Source organism: Bactrocera neohumeralis, chromosome 4 (genome assembly GCF_024586455.1).
Source record: "Bactrocera neohumeralis isolate Rockhampton chromosome 4, APGP_CSIRO_Bneo_wtdbg2-racon-allhic-juicebox.fasta_v2, whole genome shotgun sequence".
Taxonomy (NCBI): domain Eukaryota; kingdom Metazoa; phylum Arthropoda; class Insecta; order Diptera; family Tephritidae; genus Bactrocera; species Bactrocera neohumeralis.
Window position 1 is genome coordinate 41,824,106 of NC_065921.1, and position 14,124 is coordinate 41,838,229.

General features: G+C 39.1%; 1 protein-coding gene across 6 annotated transcripts in view; it reads right to left on the bottom strand.

The window, feature by feature from the left end:
* Positions 1-14,124, bottom strand: part of LOC126755066 (uncharacterized) — a 176,306-nt gene extending 162,182 nt beyond the window's left edge. For 5 of the 6 annotated variants that reach the window (XR_007666451.1, XR_007666450.1, XM_050467370.1 and 2 more), the window contains exon 1: positions 13,873-14,124. The gene's annotated coding sequence lies outside the window, so the exon portion shown is untranslated. The remainder of the gene's footprint in view (positions 1-13,872) is intronic. The other variant, XM_050467367.1, reaches the window with a different exon arrangement.

The following is a 14,124-nucleotide window of genomic DNA, read 5'->3' on the forward strand; positions in this document are numbered from 1 at the left end:
TGCCATATCCGTTGCTATTATCATTATTAACACCAAATAACGGTTTGGTAGCACATGTATAAGCAGCTATGCTTTATTTATGTGCATAAATACATATTTATGTATATACATACATACATACATTCACCCTTATATATACATATATAGATATATAGACGCACAACTATAAACATAGCAACATGCGCGTTAAATTTATTAGTTTCCAACGATATAGTGAAACTTTTGCCAAAACAAAAAAATCAAAAAAACAAAGACAAAAAAGTAAAAAAAAGAAAACAAAAACACATTCAAGCAGCGATAACACTAATATTGGCAGTGACGTCGAAGTTAAACGCGCAAAGAAATAAATGCAAATTATTTGCTTCGCCCATCAACACTTTATAGACTTAATAAATTAGCGGCGCATAGCTCGTGTATTATGTGTGTATGTGAAATACTTGTATGGGTGAGTTGGCGCATGCCAAAGCGCACGCAACTTACAAATATGACGAAAATGTAAATGACAAATTAATAAATACTATAAAAATGTGCCTAGTAACAAAACGCTGCTGAAATATGGAAAAATATCCAGCAACACCGAGCCACTGGAAAAAAGACAATAACCGTTACGTGAAATTATTATACAAGTATCAATAGCAAGACTGAGGGTTCAGGTCACTGCTTGTCAGACGTAACTGTGGATAGTTAGTTGCGGATATGCTATACGCAGTAGCTAAAAATCCGTTTGATACCAACAACAGGCTTTTCCAATAAGAGGGATATGATTTCTTTAACACTAATTGTTATGCACAAATTGTTATGAAAATGCAAATGATTTATTTAACGTGCAAGACAATCGATACAATTAAGTTCTGAATATAGCAACATTCAAATGGTCTCCACGACTCCTTTTGCAATAATGAATTGAATGAAACCAATTTTCGATTACTTTTCCCCTAAATCAAGTCGTATAGTATATATATATGTATATATGTATATAATAAATAATCGAAATCGAACAATATTCGCTCTATGCGTGACTATTTTAATGAGTTTGGAAGATACCGTAACACTTCTCGTAACACCTTTCAGATGATTGACTTCGCAAGGGCACCGTATTGTAACAAAAGAAGATACGTACATGCATATAATGGGCGCCGAAGCGTAATCTCGAAAACTTGTACCGTCATACATATTAGAAGTACCGCAAAAGACTTAGAATGCATTCCGCGAACATCTATGAACGATTCTAGCGAGCTATAAAGTCGAAAAGAAATGGTGATGCCTATACTGCTGCTAGTTTGTTCCGAGCGCTATGTAGACATGAAGGAGTGAAGAGGAATGTAAAAAGGAATAGAGCCTATACAATAGAAACAATACTTCGAATATATAACAAAAACTGCTGAGACTAACAGACTAATTTTTAAGTCGGGTTCTTAGGAAAATTGCCATATATCCCGCTACGAGGACTGCTGAATTATCGTCTGTCCTTGCATGGTATTTATTCTTAAGGAAACTATAATCGAAAAAAAGCGTGTCTGCCGATTAGAACTTAAGTGAACACTACGTAATCAGAAAGCAGATTAATCTCACAATGTAATCATAGTAGAATCACCGTTACTGATTTGGCAACTATTGGAGTACTTTTGGAACTTAGAACATTGGAATAGTTATATGTAGGTTTTGAGATCGCTTTGGATATCACGAAACCAAAAAATTTTATAAATCACTATGATGAAATCTGGCGAATTATTTAATTGTGTAAGGTTTTTAGTACAGGGAAGAGCTATCTCGAAGATATGAGAAGAAAGCTCTTAAATTACCAAAGTCCTATTGAATGCAGGATGACGTTTTCAATCGAGAATATGTGTTATTATTCTTAAGGAAAACATTTGAACCTATCTACGAAGATCTTCCAAGGAAAAGTACTCAAGCGAAGCGTTGGCGGTTTTAGGCGAAATAATAACGAAAGTCATGACCAGCTCACCTGAAAATTCGCCCAAAACATCAACCTGGCGGTTATTTTCTCTTCAAGATTGGTGCTTACTATTCAGCTTGCATTTTCAAAGCGGGAAATGCTGCAATCTTGAAGGTTTTTAAAGCATTAGAATTCACTGTAGTCTAACAGACCATGCCTTCTTCAAGAAAGCGGATGAAAAGCACGTGACTTTTGCTGAGCAGCGCGCTCAAGAGGGAATCAAAGAAGGGTAAATAGCTCGTAGGCAACGTCATAGAGGCGGCTAAAGCTGTAGAAAGAAACAGTTTACGGCCCAAGAATAGTAACTCTCTGTAAGTCTCAAAAATTTAACATTAAAGACGAATGCCTCAGTATGACGTTCTTCAAAAGGTTTCTCAAGGATCATGTGAGGAATATTGTGAAAATAAGAAATTTTACCTTAAATTTATGTATTTAAAAGAAAATAAAATTTATTAATATTTTCTACGTTCTTATCTAAAGTTATTTGAGGATTTGGTACAGTTCAAAAGTTGGTCTTTGCGCCAACTCAACGCCGAAGGTTTACCTGTATATAAGCACTCATGACAAAGACGCCGTTAGAACTGAAACAAAAGCTCAGCGATGGCAATGAATTATTGACAGATCTGATAGCATACTAAATGGTATAGATATGTATACATACATACAGGTATGTGTCATAAGTGTGTGTGAAAAGAAATCAGCCGGAGTAAGAACTTAACCGCAGAGGACAGAAAAAGCTTAGCTAAGGAGAATAGCTCGCAGCGTATTTAATGTGCCATAATGAATACATAAAGTAAATAAAACGCCGTCATTATGCTTTTATGAGCAGCTAAAAGACTATCTGACTACTCGAAATTGTGTATGAGTGGGTCTGCGCGGATGGCTGATGGGCCTGAATAGGCGCGAGACAGGCATAAACATTTGTCTGCGTTTGTAACAACATATAGTATGTTGGATTTGCTGGCTTCTTTTATAGATAAATACATAAGTATCTATAAATATGCCAATAATATAAGCGAACCAAGCAATGAAATGACGAGCCGATAACTCAGCGCCGGAATCCACGTACTTATTAAAAATAAGAATTAATAAACAAAAGTAAATAAAAATAAATTTTCTATCAGCAAAAATAAAGCATAAAATGCCATATGACTCAGTTTGCTAAAAGACACGCAGCAAAGGCAAAAAACATTCCCGCGCAAACTTCCATTGAAAGCCAAAGCAGCGCTGCAAAAAATATCTGATCCCTCGTTGGCTTTGTACTCAAGAGCTTACGGTTTTACGAAATCAACGACTGATTAATAGCTTACAGATATTGTTTTTGCTGTTTTGCCGTTGGTATTGTGTGAAGATGCTTACAACGGCACGCAGAAGACGGCACTGCGCATTCCTCCCTTGGCAACATTTCATTTCGTTCTTGACTCGTGGCTTTTGCTACCTCTTTAGGGTGTTTGTTTTCTTTTGCTTATTTTTGTACTTTATTAATTTGTCTTTGATTTCTGAGTGCCTTTGTTGATTTCGTGGTAAAGTTTTTTCATTCTTTCTTACAAAATTTTACGCTTACGACAGCAGCGGCATGATGTCATCATCTGCTTACGTTTGCTTATTTTTTGTGACTATCTAAAGAAGCAAAAGAAGTCTTAGAAACCCTGAAATGTTTTCTAAATTTATTGATTAAGTCTAAATTGTTAAAAAAATTAGTTACTTGTGGACTAACCGCAGAGGAGCTTCTCAATGAATTCTTCTTCTTATTTATGGGCACTCGAGGCTGTTGTGATCTTTTCATTGGCGGTGTTTCTTTTACGTGGCGGGTTCCAAACCCATAGCACAACCCTGGGGTGGGATGATAAAGTGAGAAGGTGTTCTCAGAAACAAAATACCGACCCCGTCTTCCAATATCTCTATTATTCTCCGTAAAATAAAAAATCAGTCCCATCTTCTAATACGTATATTCTTCTCCGTAAAATCCAGTCTTACTTTAGGTTAGGAGGAAGGAGCCATGTGCAGAAGTTCACGCAGAGGAAAGTTCTTTGAGCGCCATTCATATGGGAGTGGCCGGAAATGATTATCTAGCATATGGCTCAAGCAGCTAACGACTTCCGGTCTTAGACCAAGTATTCTCTGGGTATCCAAAAAACATCCATTTGAAGGTGAGATAAATTGAGAAGTTTGCTGGGTTTGGGACCCACCACGTAAAAAACCCTATTTCGGATAATTGACCGGCCTTTGCAAAACGTGTTAAATATTATGATTTGAGGACCTAGAATGTCCGGTCCCTTAATTGGGAAGATGTCGCTGCCCAACTGGTTGATGTTCTGGTTAGAGTAAAGGCTGATATCACCGCCGTCCAAGAAGTGCGATGAACGGGAGAAGGACTGAGGCGAGTATGTCCTTGTGGCATTTACTACAGTGCCCATATAAAGGAGCGCAAATTCAGTGTAGAATTCGTGATAGGAGAGAGAATCCGTCACCGAGTACTGACATTCACCCCGGTCAATGAACGCCACAATCCGCATCAAAGCGAAGTTCTTCAACATATCGCACGCCCCGACCGGAGAAGAAGGACGATGTGTCCAAAGATGAATTCTATGAGCGCTTGGAGCGCACTTATGAGAGCTACCCTGCCACAATCATCTTGTCTAAATTCCCGGTCATATAGAAATATAGAATAAATGAAAAGGTATGTCCGCCCGTGTGCATTCCATTCGACTCCCTCAAGGGATACCACAAAGTTACTTTGAGGTAGTGTTGATGGTACTCTTAAGCAAAGGGAAACTCAGTAAGGTCCTTAAGGTTCCACCTACAGAAAATTGTAAATGTAGATTCGGTGAAATGCAGAACTCTCGCGGAGGACGATGAGATGCTGGAACATTATCTATGCGAATGCCCAACCTTTAGCCGAATGAGACGGGATATACTCCACGGCACCACCCCAACTTTAGAGGGGCTTCCCTTATTTTTTTACTTAATCCTCCGAGTTGCTAGAAAAGGCTTAATAAGGCTATAATTGTTCGAAATGAAGAAAATTTACTATTGAAAAATTACCAAAAAAAAAAAATAAATTAAAAGGGAAAATTTTATGTATATTTTATTGTATTCTAATTTTTATAGCTTACCTTGTAACAAAAAAGCACCCGGAAATTGTAATTAAATTCCCCGGGTAGCTGATATTTGAAAAAAATATATTTTGCTAAGATGGTGGAACTCTCCTAAATTACTATGCCATAGATGAGCGCGATCTGTCAACCAGTTTGTTTACAGCAACTGCTTAAGTCGCTACACCTCAGCAGTACGTTGGGATTTTTACAATGGATAAAAATATAGAACAAAGAATTTTTATGCGGAATCGTTGCGAATGTTGGAGAAGGTTTTCGGTGATTCGGATTTATCAAAAACACAAGCCTATGAGTGGTATAAAGCCCTCCAAAACGGTCGAGAGATCCTTGAGCCTCGTTCTGGACGTCCTTCTGAGGAAAATCGTCAGACAAGTGTTAGAGTGATGAACTTGACATCTCTTACGAGTCCGTTCGAATGGTTTGATGCATATTTTTTCACATGAGACGCGTTCTTGCTCGACTCATCCCGATAAAGCTAAAAAGATTGTGACCGAATTTAAAGTTAAAAACGCAATGAATACCATCTATAACCACCGTATTCATCACATTTGGCTCTGTGTGATTTTTTCTTGTTCCCCAAACTGAAATCGCTGCTCCGTGGAACCCGTTTTCTATCGATCGGTGAGATAAAAGGAGAAGAGGCTGGACGCCATCCCAAAAAGTACTTTTGAAAAGTGTTTCGTACACTTGAAAAATCGTTGGCATAAGTTGCCACAAGTGTGTTACAACCCCGGATTAGTTTTAGGACCACTATAACATATTGTTGCCAAACAAACTGAACGATCAAAATCACGTCCGTGTATGGAATATTTTGCATTTGTGAAGAGTACGTATATTATCCAAGATTCGGTGCAGCCGAAGTTAAAGTTTTTTATTGTATATATATTACATGTAACGTATAACGTTTATATATTTGTAAAAAAAGCTTATATACAGGTGCTTTCAAGACTTAAGTTGACATGATTAATTAATTGCAATTAAAAAATTCTTATGCAAATGTGAGTAAATCTTATTAAATGCAAATAAAATTCTCCATCTCCATATTTCACGCCTCATCCTGAAAATCTTTATTCAAAGCATAATAACATTTATGAAAATTACTGAAAATAAAAAAATATAGGCTAGTCAGCGTGCCCCTATTTCGGCAACAGAAATCCACAACAACAAAAAGACTAACCTCAACTATACGATATTTCTAGCTCAACGCGGCAAATTCATTCATTAATTACACTATAAGCCCCAAGCCCACATCTGCACAACACCAACACGATCCACAACAGAGCACACACACACACTCTAAAAAAACATTCCGTCGCTTTGCTCGCTGCTCATTATTGGCATTCTTGAGCTCACCATAAATGCCGCAATCCTCCCACTGCACGGCGCTTGTAGGCAAATGGTAGTGGCAATAAAAAATTAGCAAATCACCTCGGTTATGACCGCAACTGAAATCTGCGCTCAAATCGCTAAGGCAAGTGGCCACACACACAGATGTATTATGTATATGTATATCTGCATATTCGCCTTCAACTTTGCTTTCAACTATGCAGAGTAGCAGCACTGCTAAATGGTTTCACTTTTTTTCTAACCAAAGCGAAAACGCCCTCGCCGCCTCCCTCGAAACAACGACAGCAAAAACGAAAAATGTATAACAACAACACGTGTTGACGATTAGCTTAAGAATGCTGCAAATGCGACTACAAAAATTATAAAATAATAATATATAATTGGTAAGCAGCTTCATTAGTTATTCCAAGCGTGGCGGGAAGAGGTAAGCGTATCGTGAAGAATTTTATATTTGTTTAAATGAGAGAACTATATATTTCATAACTTATGCTGTACTTAATATTTTTTACCTTAAGTGTCATTAATAAATCTAAGTGAATTCCTCTGAAGAAACTTTTAGAGGTGGACTTTTGGTCTGGTGAAAAATTCCAGAGAATTAGAAATTAGAGCTTGTCGAAACTATGTTTTTAATTGACTGTGGGCATTAGGGGTTGAAATTTTTTTAGAAAGAGTTATTTTATAATAATACAAATCAAGCAAGACAGTCCCACCAAAAGTATGGTTTGCACGCTCAAAATCATGCTTGGCGACTTTAACGTCAGAGTGGGCTACCTTCCGTATCTTTGTACAACAGTCAGTAAATTCAGTTTCACGAGAAAACATCCCCAAATGGGTTGAGGCTGATCGATTTCGCCGGGGCCCGAAATATGGTTATCTGTAGTACTAGATTCCAGCATAAAAAAATTCATAAAGCTACCTGGCTGTCTCCGGATCGAAAAACCACCAACCAGATCGATCACAATAGACAGCCGAACGATTTTCTACTCGGCTTGCACTTCTGCTCTCTAAGAGCACTCATTAACAACTCGGTATAAGGGAACAGTGGGACGGCATTTCAAGCTACTTATATACAGCTGCAAACGAAACCATTGGTTTTCGGATAAACCAAAAGAACAGCTGGTACGATGAGGAGTGCCGTGTCGCAGCGGAGAGAAAACAGACTGCCTATCTCGCAACGTTACGCTCAACCACAACACGTGCGGGGTGGGATAGATACCGAGAGTTGAAGAGGGAAGCGAGAAGCGAGAAGCATTTGCAGACAGAAAAAGAGAGAGGCCGAAATGAAGATCTTGACAAGCTGGCCGCCAGGGGTAATGCTCGAAAATTCTACGAAACGATGCAGCGACTAACAGAAGGTTTCAAGACCGGAGCATACTCTTGCAGAAGCAATACCAAAAGCTCCATCAGGATCGGGAAGGACCTCTCTGAGTCGTTCAATACCAAGGCAGGTTTCAGACAAGCTGACTCCCTTTGGTGCGACTTCTTCAATCTGCTCTTGAAGAAAATAATTCGAGCTGCAGAACTTAATCGAACAGGTACAATCTTCTATAAGAGCGTACAGCTGTTGGCGTATACCGATGATATTGATATCACTGGCCTCAACACCCGCGCCGTTAGTTCTGCTTTTTTCAAACTGGATAAAGAAAAGAAGCAAGTGGATCTGGTAGTGAACGAGGGCAAGATGAAATATCTCCTGTCATCAAATAAACAGTCGTCGAACTCGCGACTTGGCTCCCAAGTGACTGTTGACAGTCATACCTTCGAAGTCGTTGAAAATTCCGTCTATGTTGGAACCAGTATTAACACCAACAACAATGTCAGCCTGGAAATCCAACCCACGGTAACTCTTGCCAACAGGTGCTACTTCGGACTGAGTAGGCAATTGAGAAGTAAACTCCTCTCTCGACGAACAAAAACCAAACTCTATAAGTCACTCATTATTCCCGTCCTGCTATATGGTGCAGAGGCTTGGACGAAGACAACAACTGATGGGTCGGCGATATGAATTTTCAAGAGAAAGGTTCTGCTCAAGATTTATTATTATCATTTGCGCATTGACAACGACAAATATCGCAGTCGATGGAAGGATGAGCTGTATGAGATATACAGCGACATTGACATAGTTCAGCGAATTAAGAAGCAGCGGCTACGCTGGCTAAATCATGTCGTCCGAATGGATGAAAACACTCCAGCTCTGAAAGTATTCGACGTAGTACCCACTGGGGGAAGCAGAGGGGAAGGCAAGACCTTACCTCCGTTGGAGAGACCAGGTGGAGAAGGAGCTGGCTGCACTTGGAATCTCCAATTGGCACCAAACAGCGAAATCAAAGAACGACTGGCGCACTGTTGTAATGCAAAACTACGTAAGCGGCGTCTACCCCAATGAAGAAGAATAAATCAAGTTTGATTCCTTGTGCTTTAAGCCTTACAATTATGGATGTAATTTTTTTTATATAAAAATTAAAGTATAAAGACCCCGAAAAATACCGTAATCCTGAGGTTAAAATTTTCAAAACCCGAAATCTCGGAAATGCAAAACCAAAAGGTACTTCATTAATAAAACCGTCATTTGTAATTAAATCTCATTGCTTCTTTTCCCAACTATATTTTAATAGAACCGAAAAATATCGGGATCCCGAAATTATCATTTATAAATTTATAAAACTCGGGATTGCAAAACTATCGTGTGTCTCATAAGAATTCTTGCAGCTGCACTTAGACCGCAGCAATTGTCCTAGGTGCGGACTTTTTCAAGCAAACATTGGACAGCGCGCGCTTTGCTGTCGGTCAGTCGCCAGCTGTGCGGCCATTACCGAGCTCACTATTGGCCACCTGACAGACAGCGGAGGATTACTTATTTATTTACATGCATGAGTCTGTATGTTTGCATTGTTATGCCTGTAGTATGTATGTATGTGTGGCCAGCAGGCCGCAAACATCAAGCGCTTGGCACAACACAAAGCGGCACCGGTGCGAACTCAACGCTGTTGGTGGCGCAGCGCCTTAGAAGCAGCGCAAAGAACTAACGACGACGCTGATGATGTTGTCACTCGGCGTGCACACAATTGGCATTTATGGCATTAGCCGTTGCACCGGTGTTGTTGTTAGTTTATTACTTTATTGCCGTTGACTATTGCAAGCGGCGTGGGCGCACTAAAAGTCACAGCGCAACCGCGGATGCGTGTACAATTAAAAAAAATCGTACGCGGTTTATAAATAACTGTGAGCCACTGTGCACACACACATGCATACAAAAATACGCATATGTGCTTGTGTGTCTGACGCAACTTGGCAAGCAATTTAATTACAAATCACGGCCGCTTTTCATGGCATTTGCGCGTGCTGCCTGTTGCGCATGCGCTCTATGGCTGGGACTTCGTTTTCCGATGCGCATGCGCCTGCGCTTGCGCGTCACTTGCCGTTTTTACAATTCTAAATGCGTCTGAGGCAAGCCAGCAAGCGTAGCTTCGCGCTCTACACGCTTATGCTCCTACACACACACAAATTTTTATAATGAAAATTATAATGCAAGTCGTGATGAAGATGGCTGACGGATTGTGCAAATTCTTATTCTGTTTTCTGATTGTGGGTGCCATCATCATCTTTGCTATTTTCATGTATGTGAGCGAGCATGCGCGTGTGTGTGTGTGTGTGCGAAATGCAGTCATTAACGCGCCACGATCATATTTTTCTAAATATTTCTTTTTCAGTAATTATTCGTATTTGTGTTGTTTTTGCTATTTCAACAGTAATCACATTGTGTTTTGGCCACTTGGCAGCTGTGCTTGCTGGAGCTGAATTTTAATTTGTGAAGGAATTTTAATTACAAATTACTATTATGCACAAAATGGCTGGCAGCCGAAAATAATTAACCCTTGTGTGTTCTTTGAGTTCTAATTAAATTTTAGAACCGTTTTTCGGTTATGGGTTAGTAAATCTGAGCATTTTTGGAGAAAATATAACATAATATATAAGCGAGGAGTAACATAGATGCCAAGAATTACTGGGCATTTGTCAAAATTTTAAGATTTTTGAGAAACAGCAGTTTGGGAAAAGTAATAGCATCAGAGGGAAGCCAAACGCATTTGCAGACAAACAAGGAGAGAGGCCGAAATGCGTGAGTACGAAGAACAACGGAGACAAGCTGGCCGACGTGGGTGATGCTCGAAAATTCTACGAAAGGATGCGGCGACTAACAGAAGGTTTCAAGACCGGTGCATACTCTTGTAGAACCCCCAGAGGTGATCTATCGACTGAACCTACCCAATGATTGGAATTTAAGTATGCTCTGCTCAATCCACAAAAAGGAAGACCCCACAACCTGCGCCAACTACCGTGGGATGAGCCTCCTCTGCAACGCATATAAGGTTCTATCAAACGTATTGTGTGAAAGATTAAAGCCCACCGTCAACAAATTGATTGGGCTTTGTGAGTGTGGCTTTAGGCCTGGAAAATCAGCAACTAACCAGATATTCACCATTCGCCAAATCTTGGAAAAAACCGTGAACTGAGGATCGACACATACCACCTCTTCGTCGTTTTCAAAGCTGCTTTTAACAGCACGACCAGTAGTTGCCTTTATGTCGTCTGACTTTAATATCCCCGCACAGCTGATGCTGTGTAAACTGGCGTTGAGCATTACCAAAAATTTCGTCAGGATCGGGAAGGACCTCTCCGATCCGTTCGATACCAAACGAGGTTTCAGACAAGGCGACTCCCTATCGTGCGACTTCTTCAATCTGCTGCTGCAGAAAATAATTCGAACTGCAGAGCTGAATAGAGAAGGTACAATCTTCTACATATAAGAGTGTACAGCTCCTGCATTGGTCTCATAAACCGCGCCGTTAGTTCTGCTTTCTCTAGACTGGATAAGGAAGCGAAACAAATGGGTTTTGAAGTGAATAACTCCTGTCATTAAAAAAAAACAGTCGTCGCATTCACGTCTTGGCTCCCACGTCATTGTTGACAGTCATATCTTCAAAATCGTAGATAATTTCGTCTAACTTTGAACCAGCATTAACACCAACAGGAACGTGATCATCGAAATCCAAAGCAGAATAACTCTTGCCAACAGGTGCTACTTCAGACTAAGTATGCAAATATGAAGTAAAGTCTTCTCGACGAGCAAAGACCAAATTTTACAAGTAACTCCTCATCCCCGTCCTGTTATAGGGTGCAGAAGCATGAACGATGACAACATCTGATGAGTGGGCGTTTCGAGTTTTCGAGAGAAAGGCTCTGCGAAAGATTTATGGTCCTTTGCGCATTGATAACGCATTCGACGCAGTACCCGCCTGGGGAAGCAAAAGAAAAAGACAACTCTGTTACAAAGACCAGGTGGAGAAGGACCTGGCTACACTTGGAGTTTCCAATTGACGCCAAACAGCGAAAAGGACGAACGACTGGCGCGCTGTTGTAAACTTGGCTATAACCCCGTAAGCAGTGTTTACGCCAATAAAGCGGAAGAAGGATTAAGCCACAGTGGCTAATGGTCACACAACACTGTACATCCGCTTTCGAATCTTTTTAGATTAAATTAGGAATCTCTGTATCTGTCGATATCTTATCACAATAAAATAATTTATGACGTTAGAAAATAAGATGCCGAACACCAGATCAAAAAAATTAACTCTAAGTGCTCACTTAAGTTAAAATTACTGGTTTCGTTCGAGAATATAATTAGATTCGGTCTGTTTGGTTTCATACTGTTGCGTCAATGACTCCGATTTCCAAATCTTGCACGAATCTTTTTGTTGTTCCCTTTGTTTAGCCGAATAGTATTGAAAGAGGACTTTATCTACAATTTCCGGTGCTTTCTTCATGTTTTTCTAACTGCCTCTCCGCTTGTGATCTTTCGCTAGCGTCACAATCGCCAAACAAGTCCTTAATATAGTATCACTGATGTACGAGTACAAATCTAATCGCTATAAGAGCTGTCAGAATATTTAACCTACATCCAAAAAGATAGCTACTAGTGAGGAAATGCAGATCCAACTCTAAATTTTTTGTTGAACGTTAATCTGTTGATGTCAACAATTTTGGCGAATGTGTCTACGTATCAGATCTTGAAAGGGTATGTTAATAAATGCATAGATCTTTTGATATTTATACAAACAATTGTCTGTCAGAAATACTCACTGAGCTTGGCATAATTTGCCGAAGGTGAAAATCGCTTTTGAATAAAAAGTCCTTAAATTATTTTTTTATTTCAACTTGAACCTACGAATCAACGTATGTGTCATTCTCATTGGCCGGGAAGTCATCTAAATTTCGTATGTCCTAATAGAACTAGTCTAAAATAATATTTATTAAAACTCTTTCGCGTGAGTTTCTGATTTAGTTTCGAATAAAGCGTTACACTACTGCGATCAAAAAGTAAGGTGAATTTGTTTATAAAGTGTAAATGCTCTTTTATTCTTCAAAATCAGTTTCATCCCCTTCAAAGTGATCCCCGTCCAATAAATCATACTTTTTCCAACGCTTTGTCCAGTTCTCGAAACAATCGGAGTTGTATTTTTCTGGTATAACCTTCAAGACCTTATACTATTCGGTTTCAATCTACTCAATCTTGTCAAAGCCGCATTGGCCTTTTGAATGTCCTAAGAATATCCCATAACTCTTAAATAATATTCTTTGTTAAAAGTTTGGCCTGGCGGATGGAATCCATAGTGCAAAACACTACGATAATCACCACAACTTACTTTTTGATGAAAATAGTACATATATGAGATAATCTCAAATCGCCGATTATCATTTCTAATTTATAGTTGACAACACAAATAAATGAAATTATTATATTTTTAGCAACTTACCCTGTATAGTTTCGCTTCGAGGCTTTTATAAAATCCACAAATGTTTTTTAATTATTATTTTTGTAATCCAGTAGATGCTCACTTTTTTAGATTTCGCTTTGAAATTTGAGTTTTCTACTTCAGAATCTTTTTTTCTTAAATTGTATATGATTGTTTTTTGGTTAGATTTTTTGGAATACAACTTATTTTACTTATAATAAATAATATTAACTAATTTTTTTTATTATTTTTTTCAGTGTATATTTTTATTTCAATTTAATTATGAATCAACGAAATTTTTACTCAATGCAAGCTTCCACTTAGCAATTCCTGTTGCGTTTTTTTTATAGAACACACACTCTTCCAATTGAAAAATATTTTTGCGGAACTCAGACACAACACAAAACCACAAAAGAACCACTTTTTAAATATCTTTGTTTTTGTTTTTCTGCAAACTAAATATGCTTGTATTTCAGCTATTTTTAAGTTCCATTCCAAATGTTTTTGTTTATGCACTTTCGAGACATGTGCGCAGCACAGAAAAAAATATGCCACAGCTTACGTGGTGGTGAGTGTCAGGCGGCGACTCGCGCGCGTTACCACCACAGTCCAGCTAAAATTAAAATAAAATACCAACACACACACACACACAAAAACTCACTTTAAAGATGAAAACAAAAATTCAAACGTCGCCAATGTCGCCGACGTGGACACAACACGACCGCACACTGCACTTAAATATGGTATGTACGACACTTACGGGTACGAAGCAAAACAACGAAAAGCGCTCAGAAACACCTGAACTAAAACTGGTGTTCAGAAGGAATCGATTGGTGGGGAGCGGCAATACGTTAGCGGCACTTTGCAGCGAACAGTTGCTTGTTGTTGCGCACAACGTACTTCACTCGCGAAC